Genomic DNA, 18,544 nt, shown 5'->3' with positions numbered 1-18,544 from the left:
GTCACAGTATGACTGGACTAAGATACGAAGTCTGTGAGAAAAGTATCCAACCTTTTTATTTTATGCAAAAAATATATGGATTTGATTCATATGTTTTTACGTCAGCCAAGCTTGAACCTTTGTGCGCATGCGTGAGTTTTTTCATGCCTGTCGGTTGCGTCATTCACCTGTGGGCAGGCTTTGAGTGAACACTGGTCCACCCCTCTCGTCGTTTTTTCATTGCAAGGAAATGGCGGAATGATTTGGGCTTTGTTCCATCAGAATTTTTTCAGAAACTGTTAGAGACAGGCAGCTGGAAACCATGCGGAAAATTCACATGGCTTTCGGTGAAAACTTTATGGGCTTCACAGAGATTACGGAGTGTTACTACCGCTTTAAGGACGGCCCACAATGGCGCACGGCGTGCCGCACGGCGTGCCGCGCTCCGAGCCGCGATCGATAGGCAGAAACCACCATTTCATTTCTAAACGGATGGCTGTGTCGATCCGGGACCGTCGTATACAATTTCTCTGGTTATTACAAGAGCTGGACATCAGCCATTTTCCGGCAGATTTCACTTTTAACAAGAGATTGCCTATTGCCTATCTCGGCTGCCTGTCTCTAACAGTTTCTGAAAAAATTCTGATGGAACAAAGCCCAAATCATTCCGCCATTTCCTCGCAATGAAAAAATGACAAGAGGGGTGGACCAGTGCTCACTCAAAGCCTGCCCACAGGCAAATGACGCAACTGACAGGTGAGAAAAAACTCACGCATGCGCACGAAGGTTCAAGCTTGGCTGACGTAAAAACATATGAATCAAATCCATATATTTTTTGCATAAAATAAAAAGGTCGGATACTTTTCTCACAGACCTCGTATACAGTAGTGTTCAGAATAATAATAGTGCTATGTGACTAAAAAGATTAATCCAGGTTTTGAGTATATTTCTTATTGTTACATGGGAAACAAGGTACCAGTAGATTCAGTAGATTCTCACAAATCCAACAAGACCAAGCATTCATGATATGCACACTCTTAAGGCTATGAAATTGGGCTATTAGTAAAACAAAAAAGTAGAAAAGGGGGTGTTCACAATAATAGTAGCATCTGCTGTTGACGCTACAAACTCAAAACTATTATGTTCAAACTGCTTTTTTAGCAATCCTGTGAATCACTAAACTAGTATTTAGTTGTATATCCACAGTTTTTCATGATTTCTTCACATCTGCAAGGCATTAATTTTGTTGGTTTGGAACCAGGATAGCGCTGGTTTACTAGTGTGCTTGGGGTCATTGTCTTGTTGAAACACCCATTTCAAGGGCATGTCCTCTTCAGCGTAAGGCAACATGACCTCTTAAAGTATTTTGACATATCCAAACTGATCCATGATACCTGGTATGCGATATATAGGCCCAACACCATAGTAGGAAAAACATGCCCATATCATGATGCTTGCACCACCATGCTTCACTGTCTTCACTGTGAACTGTGGCTTGAATTCAGAGTTTGGGGGTCGTCTCACAATCTGTCTGCGGCCCTTGGACCCAAACAGAACAATTTTACTCTCATCAGTCCACAAAATATTCCTCCATTTCTCTTTAGGCCAGTTGATGTGTTCTTTGGCAAATTGTAACCTCTTCTGCACGTCTTTTAATTAACAGAGGGACTTTGCGGGGGATTCTTGCAAATAAATTAGCTTCACACAGGCATCTTCTAACTGTCACAGCACTTACAGGTAACTCCAGACTGTCTTTGATCATCCTGGAGCTGATCAATCGGTGAGCCTTTGCCATTCTGGTTATTCTTCTATCCATTTTGATGGTTGTTTTCTGTTTTCTTCCACGCATCTCTGGTTTTATTGTCCATTTTAAAGCATTGGAGATCATTGTAGATGAACAGTCTATAATTTTTTGCACCTGCATATAAGTTTTCCCCTTTTCCAATCAACTTTTTAATCAAACTACGCTGTTCTTCTGAACAGTGTCTTGAATGTCCCATTTTCCTCAGGCTTTCAAAGAGAAAAGCATGTTCAACAGGTGCTGGCTTCATCCTTAAATAGGGGACACCTGATTCACACCTGTTTGTTCCACAAAATTGACGAACTCACTGACTGAATGCCACACTACTATTGTTAACACCCCCTTTTCTCCTTTTTTTTACTAATAGCCCAATTTCATAGCCTTAAGAGTGTGCATATCATGAATGCTTTGTCTTGTTGGATTTGTGAGAATCTACTGGTACCTTGTTTCCCCTGTAACAATAAGAAATATACTCAAAACCTGGATTAATCTTTTTAGTCACATAGCACTACTATTATTCTGAGCACTACTGTATGTGGACATTTCTGCATAGAGGGAAGACAGAAAACATCTACCTGGAAGTGATGAGTGATTATATTTTTCATTTATTTACATTGATATACAATTTTATTCATATATTCTGCTACTTTTGTGAACCAAAGACTTTGGTAAACTCATTCCTGGCACCAAAACAGTTTGTGTATTTTGTAAAAAAAAAAAAAGAAAAAAAAAGTACATTTTCAGTACAGATTTGAAGACATTTAAAAAATTCATTGCACATATTTTTGCATTCAGTGTTCTCGACAAATATGTGATGCGTATTCTGAAAGCCGAGGAAGCACCTGAAACCCTGAACGGAGCCTTTCAGGTGCTTCCTTCTGAAAAAGATACAGAATACTGAGATATAAAACAAAAAGGTTTAGGAACTCTTTTATCATAGCTATAATAAACCTTTTAAATAAAAGACTGAGATCTCTACTCATCACGGTGCAGAGGAAGGGCTTTCCGCATTCTGAGGGACTCCTCCCATACCGCACAGTCTGTTTCAGCCCCTCCCCTCATTCAGGCGGCTCGGGAGGATTCAGAGTAGAACTACCAGACTCAGAAACAGCTTCTTCCCTGAGGCTGTCAGACTGTTGAACTTGAGCCGTGCTCCATAGAATTTAGACCATCATAGACTGCACTAAAAACACTTTAATTGCCCATGTGCAATAATCTCCCGTGTGCAGTATACGTGCAATGTTGGTTTTCCCAGTGCAATTTATGTTCACACTTATATTTGGTAATAAACATAGCTAATTGTGGCTTTTATTTTATTTTAATAGTTTATATTTATAGCTATAGTTTTTAGAAGGGTTTTTTTTAAATAACCGAGACCTGAGTACTATTTCGTACCATTAACATATAAATGTGAGTTGGCACGACAAATAAAGTTCCTTGAATCCTTGAACTACTTAATTATTATATGTTTATAATTAGTAGATTTATTATACTGTAAATTTTATTTTAAGATGGTTTAAAATTTGACAGGTATAAGCAAGGTTGGGTAGGATTACTTTGAAATGTAATCCAAAAGTAATCAGATTACTAAGTATTAAGATTACTTACTAAGATAAGTAATCCAAATGTATGTACATACATACATGTAATCCACATGTATTCTTTCAAAGTAATCCTGCCCAACCTTGGGTGTAAGTGTGTGTATTCAAACTACTGGCTACATATTATTTGCCCTTCAGCGACATAATAAAAGCGTTGAAGTCGAAGTTGTGAACATTTTGGTATGTAAGAAATGATCATTATACCAAAAAAGTACTTTAAAATGGAAATAACTCAAAGTATGGTAAAATCTAGAAAATTATACACTTTGCGTCGATACAGTCATGCACAGTTTATGCACAAATCTGTGTGTACAAAAGTATCATGGCCTCAGGATACAACCTACAATACTACCGTTAATTCCGCACCAGGACAAATTTTTTTTTTTATATATATATGGAGAAGTTGAAATGCTCACAATATTAAGATCATTGTCAACTTTCTAAAACACCGTTTGTTGGGTCTTCCTCGAACAGCTGAGAGGAGCCTGGATGAAGGAGTAACGAGAAGCTCCTGTACCACTGTGGAGGTGATGCTTTCAACAAAAATGAGAGGGTTTGGCTAATTGGAGGACTAGGAGGCGATGGATTATGATGGTCTTAAACACCAGATGTTTAGCTCTGTGGTCCAAATGGAAAACAGCCCAAGTAGAACCAGAGTTGTGACGTTGGTTGAATTGCCTTCATGTGGCTTTCCTCCCTCCCACCTAACAGCCGGCAGCTGGAGCCCTTTGGAGAGTTTTGCATGGAAATGAAGGTTTTATATTGCGTCATGGGTTTAATATAAATAAATGAGTGTTTCTGGATAAAGCTTTACGTGGTATATGTGCATGTTAAGTTCTACACTTACGTGACACCACGGCATGTTGTTGCAACCCGTTTTCTTCTTCTGACTCAAAGTTCCTTCACCGCTGATCGTCGTTCCACACACACGTGTGGTGCCACCAAATACATTGTTTCCTGATTCATGATGAAATTGACAGTGGTAATGTATTATTACACGACTTTCCATGAAATGAAACACACTTTCTGTAACTCTTAACTGTGATGACTCCCCAGGATGTCTTTGCCGTGTTTCCTAGGTTTGGCTGATGCTTTGGTTGGACTACACCCAAGTCCGTCTCCTGAGCAATGGTTTGACTTTTAACTGGGCTGAATATTTAATTTACAGCTTCATGTTTAGAGGCATCTTTTGATGAGAGATGGTGTCTTTCTGTTTGATCTCCTCACAGCCAGGTGTAGTATTTTCATATATACACAGATTACTATCTTCCATCCATTGCAAAGCAGCACACAGTACATGGTCATTCCATACCGAATCACCTTGGGTTTGGGAACTGGACAGGGGCGCTGCCAGGGATTTTGGTGCCCAGGAAAAGAAACTTTACTGGGCCACCCCCACATATTTTTGTCAGTATTATAGTTGTATTGGGGGTCTCTCTGGGCTCCTATCAACAATGAGCCCCTAGAAGCCTTCTCCTTATTCTCCCCTCTTCGGCACCCCTGAGTTGGGAACCCCTCTGTGGATTTTGTTGCAAAAATTCTTAATCGTACAACCTCAAGTCCTAAAAAGTTGGGACAGTATCGAAAAAATGCAAAAACAAAGTTGTAGTGATTCTAACATTTTTTATTATTATTATTTGCACATAGTATTCACCATGTGAATTAACACCTGATACCTCCACCATCCGCCGGCGGGCGGTTTTGTGCAAATTATTTTTAAGTCCGAAACTGCACAGTATATATGAAAACAATTCCAACTTGTTATACCTCTTTGGAATCAGGACACCTCAAAGAAAGTGACCACATAATCCAAACAAAGTCAGCTATCCACCACAAAAGCCAAAAAACAAAACAAAACAAAACAATAATTTGTGATGAATTTACTATTCATAATTTAGAACGTCTTACCTTGCTCGGTGTTCTGAAGGTCCATATCATTCCAAATCTGGGCATGACTGGGCTCATTTTGTCCGTAACAATCCACGGAAAAAGAATATGTAGTTGTATTTTCCATAAAGTAAGATCGTTTGAAGAAAGAATCCATCAAAGTACATTTTTGTCATGTTTTTGTAAAAAAAAAAAAAGAAAGAAAAAGAAAAACAGATGAGAAAAAACAAGCGTGTTCGCATTACTGTACACCAGTTGACGCCATTACCGAGTTACGACTGGTATGCTCCATTTCCTACTGCTCTTGGCTTCAAAATGGCACCATTGGAGTTGTCGGTGCACGGAGTCACCCGACAGAGCCCTTTGACCAAAACAAGCGCTCCATAATGACAACTGCGTAACACCTGTTATCCAATCAGCGCACGAAAAAATAAGTCATGTGTGGAGCATTGAGGCTACGTAGGGTTGTAGAACAGGAAATAAGCTTTCCCATGCATTATGGGACTTGTAGTCATGCATCCAGAGGTTGCTGCTATAACTGTGCATCACAGGCCAGGCGGCAGTCAGAATGCATGTGGGATATTAGAAAGTGCATAGTCACAATGCAAAAATATGAATATTTGAAAATGGTCTAAATGGTCTTTATGGTCTAAGAAGACAAATAATGCAAATAAAGCAATTTGGCACAAAATTGGACCAATTGTGCCGAATGGACTGTTTCTCACAAAAGTCTCACAGAAGCAAAATGCTTATGACTAGAGACCTGTTATTTCACACAGTTGCTGCCAACAACATGAACAACAGTTGTAGTGAGTAGGGAATGTCTGCTGTAAAGTATGTCCAAGCTAAAGGCTTTTGACATATTTTTATTTTCGAGAATAAAAAGGAACATTTTTAGGCATGTTTGAAATGATATAGGTGGTTCTTATACACATCTTTAGAAACTAGAGATCCAGATCTTTAAAATGAGCCATATCATAAGCATGTGGGAGGTAAAATGTTGTTTTAGTGAGCAATGGCACTTGGGTATGCAAGACCATTATGCACAAGAAACAGGTGGATGTACAGCAGTGTTCAGAATAATAGTAGTGCTGTGTGACTAAAAAGATTAATCCAGGTTTTGAGTATATTTCTTATTGTTACATGGGAAACAAGGTACCAGTAGATTCAGTAGATTCTCACAAATCCAGCAAGACCAAGCATTCATGATATGCACACTCTTAAGGCTATGAAATTGGGCTATTAGTAAAAAAAAAGTAGAAAAGGGGGTGTTCACAATAATAGTAGTGTGGCATTCAGTGAGTTCATCAATTTTGTGGAACAAACAGGTGTGAATCAGGTGTCCCCTATTTAAGGATGAAGCCAGCACCTGTTGAACATCCTTTTCTCTTTGAAAGACTGAGGAAAATGGGACATTCAAGACATTGTTCAGAAGAACAGCGTAGTTTGATTAAAGAGTTGATTGGAGAGGGGAAAACTTATACGCAGGTGCAAAAAATTATAGGCTGTTCATCTGCAATGATCTCCAATGCTTTAAAATGGACAAAAAACCAGAGACGCGTGGAAGAAAATGGAAAACAACCATCAAAATGGATAGAAGAATAACCAGAATGGCAAAGGCTCACCAATTGATCAGCTCCAGGATGATCAAAGACAGTCTGGAGTTACCTGTAAGTGCTGTGACAGTTAGAAGACATCTGTGTGAAGCTAATTTATTTGCAAGAATCCCCTGCAAAGTCCCTCTGTTAAATAAAAGAGATGTGCAGAAGAGGTTACAATTTGCCAAAGAACACATCAACTGGCCTAAAGAAAAATGGAGGAATATTTTGTGGACTGATGAGAGTAAAACTGTTCTGTTTGGGTCCAAGGGCTGCAGACAGTTTGTGAGACGACCCCCAAACTCTGAATTCAAGCCACAGTTTACAGTGAAGACAGTGAAGCATGGTGGTGCAAGCATCATGATATGGGCATGTTTCTCCTACTATGGTGTTGGGCCTATATATCACATACCAGGTATCATGGATCAGTTTGGATATGTCAAAATACTTGAAGAGGTCATGTTGCCTTATGCTGAAGAGGACATGCCCTTGAAATGGGTGTTTCAACAAGTCAATGACCCCAAGCACACTAGTAAACGAGCAAAATCTTGGTTCCAAACCAACAAAATTAATGCCTCGAGATGTGAAGAAATCATGAAAAACTGTGGTTATACGACTAAATACTAGTTTAGTGATTCACAGGATTGCTAAAACAGCAGTTTGAACATAATAGTTTTGAGTTTGTAGCGTCAACAGCAGATGCTACTATTATTGTGAACACCCCCTTTTCTACTTTTTTTTACTAATAGCCCACTTTCATAGCCTTAAAAATGTGCATATCATGGATGCTTGGTCTTGTTGGATTTGTGAGAATCTACTGAATCTACTGGTACCTTTTTTCCCATGTAACAATAAGAAATATACTCAAAATCTGGATTAATCTTTTTAGTCGCATAGCACTACTATTATTCTGAACACTACTGTATAAAGGTTAAAATGTATTTTTATATGGAACAATGGGCATTAGATAATGAAATTTGGTCAGCAGATCTGTCTTATACAAAGCAGTTTTTAGAAAATAATTTAAATATTCTAAACCCCTAGGAAATCAGGAGATGACAATAAACAAACAAACAAAAAAAAAAAACATCCATTTTACCCCTATTGAAGTAAGGGGATTATATTAAAACTTTTATCATTCATCACCTAACTGTGTTATCCTTCCAAAAATATGCCTGTGACCAGATGAAAACCTTATAATTAACACATTAAGATGAATTTGGAAGAGATGCTTTTTGTCACATGAGGCTTTCTTAGGGCCAAGTTTTATAGGCCCCTATTTCCTAAATTATCGAAAATTGACTTTTCATGTTAAAGTGCTTTACAGTGAATAATAATAAATAATAATAATACATTTTATTTGTATTGCACCTTACATTTCAGAGAAACCTCAAAGTGCTACAGCAAGGATTTAAAAACAGAATTAAAACAGATTTTAAAAACAGATTTTGTAGAAACCATTTCAAACGAAAGATATCTAAAAGGCCTTTTGAAATAACAATGTCTTTAGGCCTTTTTTAAAGGCCTCCACACTTTGTGGGGCCCTCAGGGTCTCTGGGAGGGAGTTCCAGAGCTGAGGGGCCACTGCCTGGAAGGCCCTGTCTCCCATGGTGGAGAGTCTGGTCCTGGGTTGGTGAAGGCAGTGTGAGGAGGTGGTGGAGCTGAGAGATCTTAAGGTGGTGTGTGGGGCGAGGAGTTCACTGAGGTAGGCAGGGGCGGTTCCATGCAGTGTTTCCGTTACAGTGATGCCTCACATTCACCTATTTAACTATTCACACATACTCACACACAATGTTGGTGTACTGCCACACAAGGTGCTCAACTGTGCACCAGGCGCACCTAAGGGATTTTTCCGGTCTGATGAGGATTTGATTCAAGGGTCTTTTGGCCACAAGTCCGCGGCTTTAACCACTTGAAAGCTAATATTTTGCACGGTGGATAGAAACATATAGAAGTCCTACAATTAAGAATTTTCCATTAAAATCTTGGAAGGTTCCTGAAATTTATGTCAGTTGGCAAGAATGACCCTACAGCACAAGTGTCATTCCTAGTTTCCGAATGACAGAGATGTCTTTTTCCACACCCAGGGCCCACATTCTTTCAGGCTCAATCCCAATATTCTCCATTCACCCCACCACTTCACCCTTTCCCCTCATTTTGCACATTATGCCTGAATATCAAGTTTAATTCCACACATTTGTGCCCCCGTCTGTTGGTCTTAAAATGACGTGTGGTCAGATGCAGTGTTGGAGTGTCACTGTGGTGAAGCAGCACAAAACAGTTTCGCCATTAACCACCAAATCTTGGTCTAAAGGTGTTGTCACACTAAGATAGATTGGATGAACTGATTCCTAATTTTTTTCCAGTGGCAAATATCACTTAATCCATCAGACTGGTGGAACTGATGTTGTCATTTTTCCACTGGTAACACAAAGAATCACATTCAGCAGAAAGTCTTTCCTGGTTTCAAGAGATGCATGCTTGCTGGGGAACTGGATTCGAACTGGTAACAAGCAAGTACAGGACAAAACAGAACACAAACATGCTTCCCCCGGGAAATGCCTGATGTCCACTCAAGGTTTTTGAGCATGCACAAAACTTTCTGACAGACTCGCTGAACATCACCTGACAAAGAAGACATTTAACAAATGAGAAAAGGACTTGTACAAAACAAAAACAGACACGAGCAGTCATGTTTCCTCAGTCTGTTGTGGTGTGACAGACACTTACCATTGACCATAGTGCATGTTGGCTAGGTTATTTATACAGTGCAGACTTCATGGTGTTTAACACATACTCATTTGACACCTTTCAACATCAGGCAGCACGGTGGCTTATTTGCCTCACAGCAAGAAGGTAGTACATGGGGTCACTTCCTACTTGGAGTTGGCGTGTTCTCACCGTGTTTGTGTGGGTTCCCTCCGGGTGCTCCGGCTTCCTCCCACATCCAGAGACATGCAGTTTGGGTAATTGAAAACTGTAAATTGTCTATGCGTGTGAATGTGAATGTGTTTGTTTCAATTTTCAATTTCAATTTATTTTCCATTTATATAGCACCAAATCACAACAAAGCTGCCTCAAGGCATTTCACACAAGTAAGGTCTAACCTTACCAACCCCTAGAGCAAACACACAGGCGACAGTGGTAAGGAAAAACTCCCTCTGATGGTTTGAGGAAGAAACCTCAAGCAGACCAGACTGAAAGGAGCGACCCTCTGCTTGTTTGTCGGTATGTGACCCTGTGACAGACTGGCGTCCTGTCCAGGGGGTACCTGGCCTCATGCCCTGTGGCTGCTGGGATTGGCTCCAACCCCCCATGATCATTGATTGCAGCAAGCGGGTGTGGAAAATGGATGGACCGAACAACACCCTGGAGCTGATAGTGACACACATTGAGGTCTTAGCTCACTCACTCTCTTTCTTCCTGCATATCTGTCTGGATCACTGTACCTCCCAGATTTTAAGCAGTTACTCTTTTTAATCCATCCAAGTGTGGAAAATGAAAGATTCACTGTGATCCAGTGGCACAGGCAGAAATAATAATTAACTAATTAAATAATCAACTCTTTTCTTGGCACCCTGTCATAAGGTTTCTCTCTAGACTTCTCCATCAGTATTCTCAGAGCAAACATTGCATCTGTAGTGCGTTTTCTCGGCATGGAACCATATTGTTGAACACAGATCTTCACCTGTTTTCTAAGTCTACCTTTGACTACTCTTTCCCACAACTGTGGTTGTATGCTGTGGTTGATCAACTTTATGCCTCAATAGCTACTGCAGCTCTGCACATCACCCTAACTCTTCTCTTGGCAAAAAACTTAGTTTTGAATGTCTTTTCAGAGGTGGACATAAATGTTTTTAAACATCCTTTCAATAAAAAAAAAATGCTCATTGAGAGCTGGGGAAGCATATAGACACATATAGTCCTGGGGGGGGGGGGGGGGGGGGGGATTATGCCTCCTACTACTACAGTCATTTCGAGGTCACACCAGTTTTGTCAAATGAAAAAACAAAATTAGATATGATGACTTGTTATCCATTTTTTCCCATTTTTGATTTGAGCACCAAATCATGAATCACAAAATGAGTCGCTATCCATTTTTTCATTTTGGTTTTGGAAATGAATACTGAAAAAAAAAATTTTTTTTTATTGTTGGTTTCATACTGAAAAAAGGAATCAACAAATTTTACAGTGATTCTCACATTTTAAAATGTAAGCAATCAGATCCCTGCTCACGCTTTACTTTTTTACACTATGTTTGACTTAAAATTTTCTTTGTTTTGTTGTTGTTGTTGTTGTTGTTCTCTGTGCGCTCTGGTTAGGGGAGGCCCTCCGTGATCACCCTGCATTTGGGCCCGGTGTTGACTCATTACATCATTGCATCGGTCATTTGTGGAAGTTTCCGTGTTCTCAAATAAAAACAAAATCCCACTTTGGGAATGATGCTTTGGGTCCTGCTCTGAGATCCTTGGTGGTCTCTGGATCACCTGTTTAGAACAGCTGGTGGCTCTGCAGCACCTCCACCCATGAGGATCAGCACATGCGTCACTCACAGTCCAATAAAAACCAGACAGCCGCTCCCTTTCCTCTGAGCCTGCATGTGTCTGTGCACATGCATTTTGGTTTTTGGGCTGTTGGTGACAATAAAATTTTAATAGTGTGCAAACTCTGAACTCTGAGGTGTGCAAAAGCAACATTTAGACTCAGGATATTCTCAAAATGTAGATAAAGTTATAGAAGTGATGCATTTGTCTGCAAGTCGGTACTCGGAGGCGTCATGGAGACTTCTAGTATCATTGTATAAATGTCATTATATTTGGTCAGGAATTCATTACATCTGTCAAGGACGCAATAAAATCACTGATGTTTATTTATTTGTCTGTCTGTCTGTTTATTGTTGGATTATGTCAAAACTACTGCACGGATTCTCGCCAAATTTGCACCACAGATAAATATTAGGGCAGGATAGACTCCACTGAACTTTGGAGGTGAGCCCGTTCCAGATCCAGATTCTGGATCAGGATTTCAATTTGTACACTTTATCAGATTTTGAGGGTTACATTAAAACTACTTTACAGATTTTCACTAAATTTTCACCATGCATTGGTGTTAGGCCTTTGAAGATTCCATTAAATTTGGGAGGTGATCCAGATCTGAATCCGGCTCTAGATTGTTGAGTGTATCTTCGTTGAATGGTACATTCCATCTTTCATGTCATGAAATAGTCTTACCATTACACTCATAAACATTCATTATTTGTATAGTCAACTCAACTTTATTGATATAGCATTTTAAAACAAATGTAGTTAAAGTAGACCTGCATTGAAATAAATGTGGTCAGATCTCAGAAAGAAATAGCTGATATGTATTTATAAGACCCTTATGAATGCAGTAAAGTAAATCTGCAAGCCCAAATTTGTAATTCGGCAGAGAAATCTTCTTTTAAAAATGGCAAATTAGCAGCTAAAATTTGAGCGTTTTCAGCGAAAACTGTTTGTACATCCGGGTCATTGCAGTGACGTCCGGCAGAAGACGGAGCGCTCCGCCTTCAGTCCGATCCCGCATTGAAATTGATTTTATCTGTTAGTAATGTTACTGTTATACACATCCTCGTTTCAGCATCCAAAAGTAAGCTGCAATGAATGTGAGATACAGCTCTGCATGCTCAGATCAGCGGCGAGCGACATCGACAACGGGCGACGTTCTTCCCCGACGCCTCGCTCTCTGCCTCCGCTGCACTTACTGAGTCTGCGTGCTCGGTAAATGCTGAAGCGGGCCACTCACATCGCCCCCGTGTCTGCTTTGCAGCCGGCACCACGTCCCTGTCTACTAAATGAAGGTGCAGCCAACTTGGCAAAAGTCCAGAGACTACGCTCGCTGTTTTGATGCGGAGCGGTCGGTGACACCTGTTGCTGCAAGGACAGACTTTCCGCAGCGCCGCACGTCTCAGTAATCGGAGCCGCAGAGCTCTGTGGCCGCTGAGAGGGGTTTATATCTTTTTAATTACTTGAATTCTTTGCGGGTCCCACCTCCGTACCCCGCGACGGTAACACCGGAGGCGAAAGACAGTAGATTTTCAATGCAACACCACTCAATCAAACGGGCGTATGAAAAAGTCCCCCAAAATCATTTTCAAGCACAAATAAAAGAAATGTGTACTCACCAAACGTGCCGCAAGACAGTATGAAGTTGTAAAAAAAGTAGATCCTTCCGTATAAGACAAGAAAAAGGTGCAGATGCAAACTGACATAAATCCACAAATTACAGTTGGCGTGTGCAATGCATGCTGGGAGAGGGTCTTCTGTCTGACATCTCGGAAGCGTCCCAGATGTGATAACAGTTTTGCGAAGGGCTAAATTTTAGCTGTAAATTTGTCATTTTTAAATGAAGATTTCTCAGTTGAATGACAGATCTGGGCTTGCAGATTTACTTTACTACATTCAGAAGGATCTTATGTGTAAATATAAGTCATTTTTGGTCCAAAGATCTGACTGCATTTATTTCAATGCAGGTCAACTTTAAAAACAAGGTGCTGTACATAAAAACATAAAGCAATTAAAAGCAATAAAATAAATAAGGACAATTATTTCATTGTTTTTAAAAGCGATTAGAAACAATAAATAAAAGCAAACCATAAAACACTGAAACAAAAACAGGGTCTCATGCGGAGTTAAAAGCCAGGGAGTAAAAATGGGTTTTAAGACTGTTTTAAAAATATAATATAAAAATGTGCAGATAGATACAGCATTGACAATATATATATATTATATTATATATATATATATATATATATATATATATATAATATATATATATATATATATATATTCTCAATGCTGTAAGGCAATTATAAAGATCCATCTAATTAATTACAAGATTTGGGATTTGGGATAAATGAATTCCAATTTAATAACTTCTAATTTTTATTAAAATATCACCCCACCAATCGCAAAGCACATACAGTGTAAAGATGAGATTCAAATGCAAAAACAATGAACAAAAAAATTCACTGATGTTAAAAGAAATGAAGAAATATTATAATGTACAAAAATAAACTGTCCACAGTATGAACTTTGTAAAAAATAATGGTGCCTCATGATTTATTGCTACACTACAAAGTGTGGTTTTGAAATTTTTTATCACCTCAATTAAGGTGTGTGTGTGTGTGTGAGAGAGAGAGAGAGAGAGAGAGAGAGAGAGAGAGAGAGAGAGAGAGAGAGAGAGGCAGCAATGCTTTTTATCTGATTTTGGCTGCAATCCTGGACATTTTTTTTTGGGGGGGGGGGTGCTTTTAATAACTCAAGGTAAAATTAGATCATCAAGGTGCTTATTTCAGTTACATATGTCACAGAGGTCTGAAATAAGTTGCCATAAATGCCATAAATGGCACTCAAATCAGATAAACATCCGTGAAAACAGTCACAGAATTGTAAGATATTGGCGATATTGAACATTAAATATCAAACATGAAAATATAAATGGAAGATGAGAAAGTGATTTGGGACAATAAGACCCCTTTAATAATTATCTTATCGGATTGAATGACGTAATCATTTTCAAATCTGCTCATTGAACAATAAACTCTGGATAAAAAACAGCATGAATGAAGCATTGTTATACAGTTTTCAACCCATAAGAGCTCCGTGTGACTTTATTAACGATTATTAATGCCGATCCAACGTTTCAGTGCCAAACCCCCGTTTTTGTTTCTTTGTGAACAGCCTGGAGCCCACAGTTTTTCATATATTTTTATATTTTTACTGAAGATTCATATCCTGATAGGCAAGAACTGATCAAATTTTCAAGGTCATAGGTCAAAGGCAGTGCTTAATTTGTAAAGTGGGAGGTCCCGGAGCGTAGAGGATGGGTGGCTCCGGTGCAGGAAAAAAGGGGGGGTCTTGCGAACAATGCTGTGCGCCACACAAAATAAACTGCACACCCACACAAACATGCACACACACCTTCACAAATGACACTAACAACCTGCCTTTTCCTCAGAAATTACTACATTTATGTTTGCTGTCTGTCTCTGTACTTTTGTGTCAATTTTGTACTCTTTTTCATACTTTTCCCTCGTTTCAAAAGTCACCGAACGCACTTTACCGTAATATATGCAACATATAGCATACTGTTGGAGAGCACGGGTTCTTGGCTTGCTGTTAGTGTTGAAATTTTTCAGATTGAGGGCTTACATGAGAACTTACGGTAATGAAAATCAGCGGCGCATTAGTGTGAAACTTCCGTGATTTTCCTCTGCGTTATGACATCACAGGTTATGTTTACCATAATACACCATATATCATTGGAAAGCCCTTGGTGTTAGCTTTACAATGCACTTTGAATCATTCGGATTGGACAAACTATGGCGGAGTTACGGTAAAAAAAATACGCATATGGAAAATATGGCATGGGCACCATCGCCGTAGATAAAGGGATAAATAGCTGGCGGAGCCAACGTCAGAGGTTCCGGAGCGCGCGTCCGAGGTTCCGGAGCGCGCTCTGGCTTGCTCCCCCTCAAATTAAGCCCTGGTCAAAGGGCAAAGTCAGGAAAAATCTTGGAAAATTGGAAAATACCTATCTACATACATATCTTTAACCCATTTACAATTTACCATATCTTTAACATTGAACGAATTTTCAAAAAGTCATAATCAAATTTGTGTCATATTTGAGTGCATTATGTAGGATGGTATCCTTTATCAACTGACAAAGTTTGATCCAGATTTCAGAATTTGTGGCCATTTAAATTTAACATTGAAAACCCCATTTAATGTATATTTTACATTATATCTTAATCAAACATGCTCCAATCACTCTCATATTTGAACGTGAGGTGCAGACTGACACTCTGTATCACCTGACAAAGTTTGATCAGGATCTGCTCCGGATTGTGGATTTTGTGGAAATTTAAATTTAACACTGAAAACCCTATTTAATGTATATTTTACATTATATCTTAATCAAACTAGCCTCAATCACTCTCATTTGTGACAATGAGGTGCAAACTGACACTCTCAATGAATAGACTAAGTTTGATCTGCATCTGATCTGTATTGCAGATTTAGTGGATATTTGATTTTAACATTGAAAAGCCCTTTTGATCTATATTTTGTATTATATTTTATCTTATGAGAAGCCACTTTGACCAGGTCTTTGACCTTGAAATTTTTTTCCAAGGTAAAAATTTGTGGAATTGGTAATTAGAGTTGGCGGAGGTTTGCATTCTATGAGCGCGGTGCTCTAGTTTTTTTTTTTTTTTTTTTTTTGTGGTTGCAGGTTCTTGGAGGGTTCCTCCTCATTACCATGATCCCATTGTGAGGACTTCATCACAATTAATGTTTTGTTAAAAAGACCAATTTCCTCCACAAGTGGACATTTATTGCTGCTACTAGTCATGGTGAAGTACATTTTTATTTCCGATCCCACCTCATTAAGGCTTTTCCCCTCTGCACAGTGAAATATAGCTGCAGTTAATATGGAAATCTAAAAAGCTAAAAGGAGCTGTGAGTGCAGCAACATTATTTTCTGTCTCACAACTTATTTTAGTCACCTATTAAAAAGGCTCATGTAAAGCCATTTAATTGATTTTATTAACTTTTATTATTAAATGACAAACCAGTAATTGAGTAATCACGGTAGCTTCTTCAGAAACAAGCAGCAGTGACCTTTGCTGCCACTGGACACGGGTAACTTCAACCACACCTGGTCCTAGTTCCCATCATGCATCAGATGGCAAGATTATTTCCTGCAGAAACAAGCCCAGACATTAATTTGTTCATTTTCTATTCCTACGTATTTTGTTTAAGGGTCACGGGACAGCTGGAGTCCAGCCCAGCAATTACTGGGTGAAAGGTGAGGTACAACCGGAACAGGCCACCAGTCGATACATTTACACCTACATCAATGTCAACTTAATAAATAAATATATACAAGGTATATTCCAATTATTTAACCTGCATGTCTTTGGTGCATCCAGAGGGAACCCGTTCAAACATGAGGAGAACACACAAACTCCACACAGAATGGATGACGTAGGAAGGCAACAGTGCTAACCACTAAGCCACCTTGCCCTACCTCTCCATCTTCATCTTCATTCACTGGATTTTACAGGGTACATGCTTTTGGATTTTCCAAAAGATCACTCTAACAGCGTGAATGTCATTGTTGTCAGTACGTGATATTTTTGGAAAACAGAGATTTTTGTATGTGTTTCAGCGTTTTATCCACATGACAACTCAGTCTTAGATTCATGAAAATAGAGCTTTTGCAAAACCCAAGGAGAAGATTTTCAGATTTCAGCATTTGCATGTCGACAAGGCAAACTGAGTTTTTGTCATTTTTCCAGGTCAACATGGAATTCCATGTTGAGATCCCATGGGATAAAAAAAAGCTTTTCAACCTACCATCCCTGGTTCTCAAGACCAGGCACCTAAGTGGCTCTACTCTTCCCTTTTGTTTTTTTTTTAGATATTTAGATATACTGTAGTATACACTAGTAGAGTTCCACCTTAAAATTGGAATGTATTATTGAAGATAATACCTTACTGAATTTTAGAGCCCAACCAATATGGATTTTTTTGGGGCCGATGCCGATAACGATATTTAGATGAAAAAAATGCAGATAATCGATAAATCGACTGATTTGCCGATAGCTGATAAATCAGCTGATATTATTATTGTTTTTTAATGAATAAAATGTTCTTTTTTGGACCCTTAACAAAAAAGGTATGAGCTAAAAGCTGAAGCTTTGTCCTTATATTGATTAACTTTATAACAGAGAAGAATTTTCAAGTTCAAAAAAATGTAATCAAGAATTAGCAAAGACATATCCTTAAAAAGAGTTGTGAAATACATCTGATCTTGTACCTCTTGTTGCTGCAACTTAGATATAGGTTCAGGATAAGGATATAGATCCTTATAAACTTACTTGTATGCTTTTGTCAGCCGATCAGTGCAGTGTGACGGCAAACTACGAGGGCCGGTGATGAACACATTTAAGCAGGGGTGTAAGCAGCTCTCAGGTGAATGGAGTCAGAACTCCATCTACTGTACAAACGGTGCAAGGACATTTTACATTGCAGACACAAACATTTCAGTAACTTTTCTGTTTATGAGAAATTATCGGCATTCTATCGGCAAAATTTCGGCCGATAGTGAGTACTTTGAAAAGGGCTTATATCGGTCGATAATATCGGCCGGCTGATATATCGGTTGGGCTCTACTGAGTTTTCATGGCAACATAGTCGGGCTGCGTTCACATGTTGGCTGTAGAAAAACAGTCATGCATCATAGTCATAGACATCATAGTCATCATTACTGTCATCTGCAGCAGACTGTAGCTGATGACATGAGACGAGGCATGTGTATTTCATCACTGACAACGATTTGATACACATCTCGATACACTACCAGTGATACGATACATGCAATATGATTAATAAATGGAATAGTTTTGACTGTGTTGAATGCTTGGTCTCCAAAGTAAAGGTCAAACAATGTTGATGTCCATTGGCGTTCATTGGATTCTATGACATGTGACATATGTTACCCCATAACATGATCACTAAGCATGGCAGATGGTGCAAACTATTCCTTTTTGAAACCCTATTAACTCAACTAATAATTTACACCACTTTTTACCAAAATTGGAGTAACTTTAACTTTTGACCCCTGTACAA

The sequence above is a fragment of the Thalassophryne amazonica genome, chromosome 2 (assembly GCF_902500255.1).
Source record: "Thalassophryne amazonica chromosome 2, fThaAma1.1, whole genome shotgun sequence".
Classification (NCBI taxonomy): Eukaryota; Metazoa; Chordata; class Actinopteri; order Batrachoidiformes; family Batrachoididae; genus Thalassophryne; species Thalassophryne amazonica.
Note: the sequence above shows the minus strand (reverse complement) of the source record.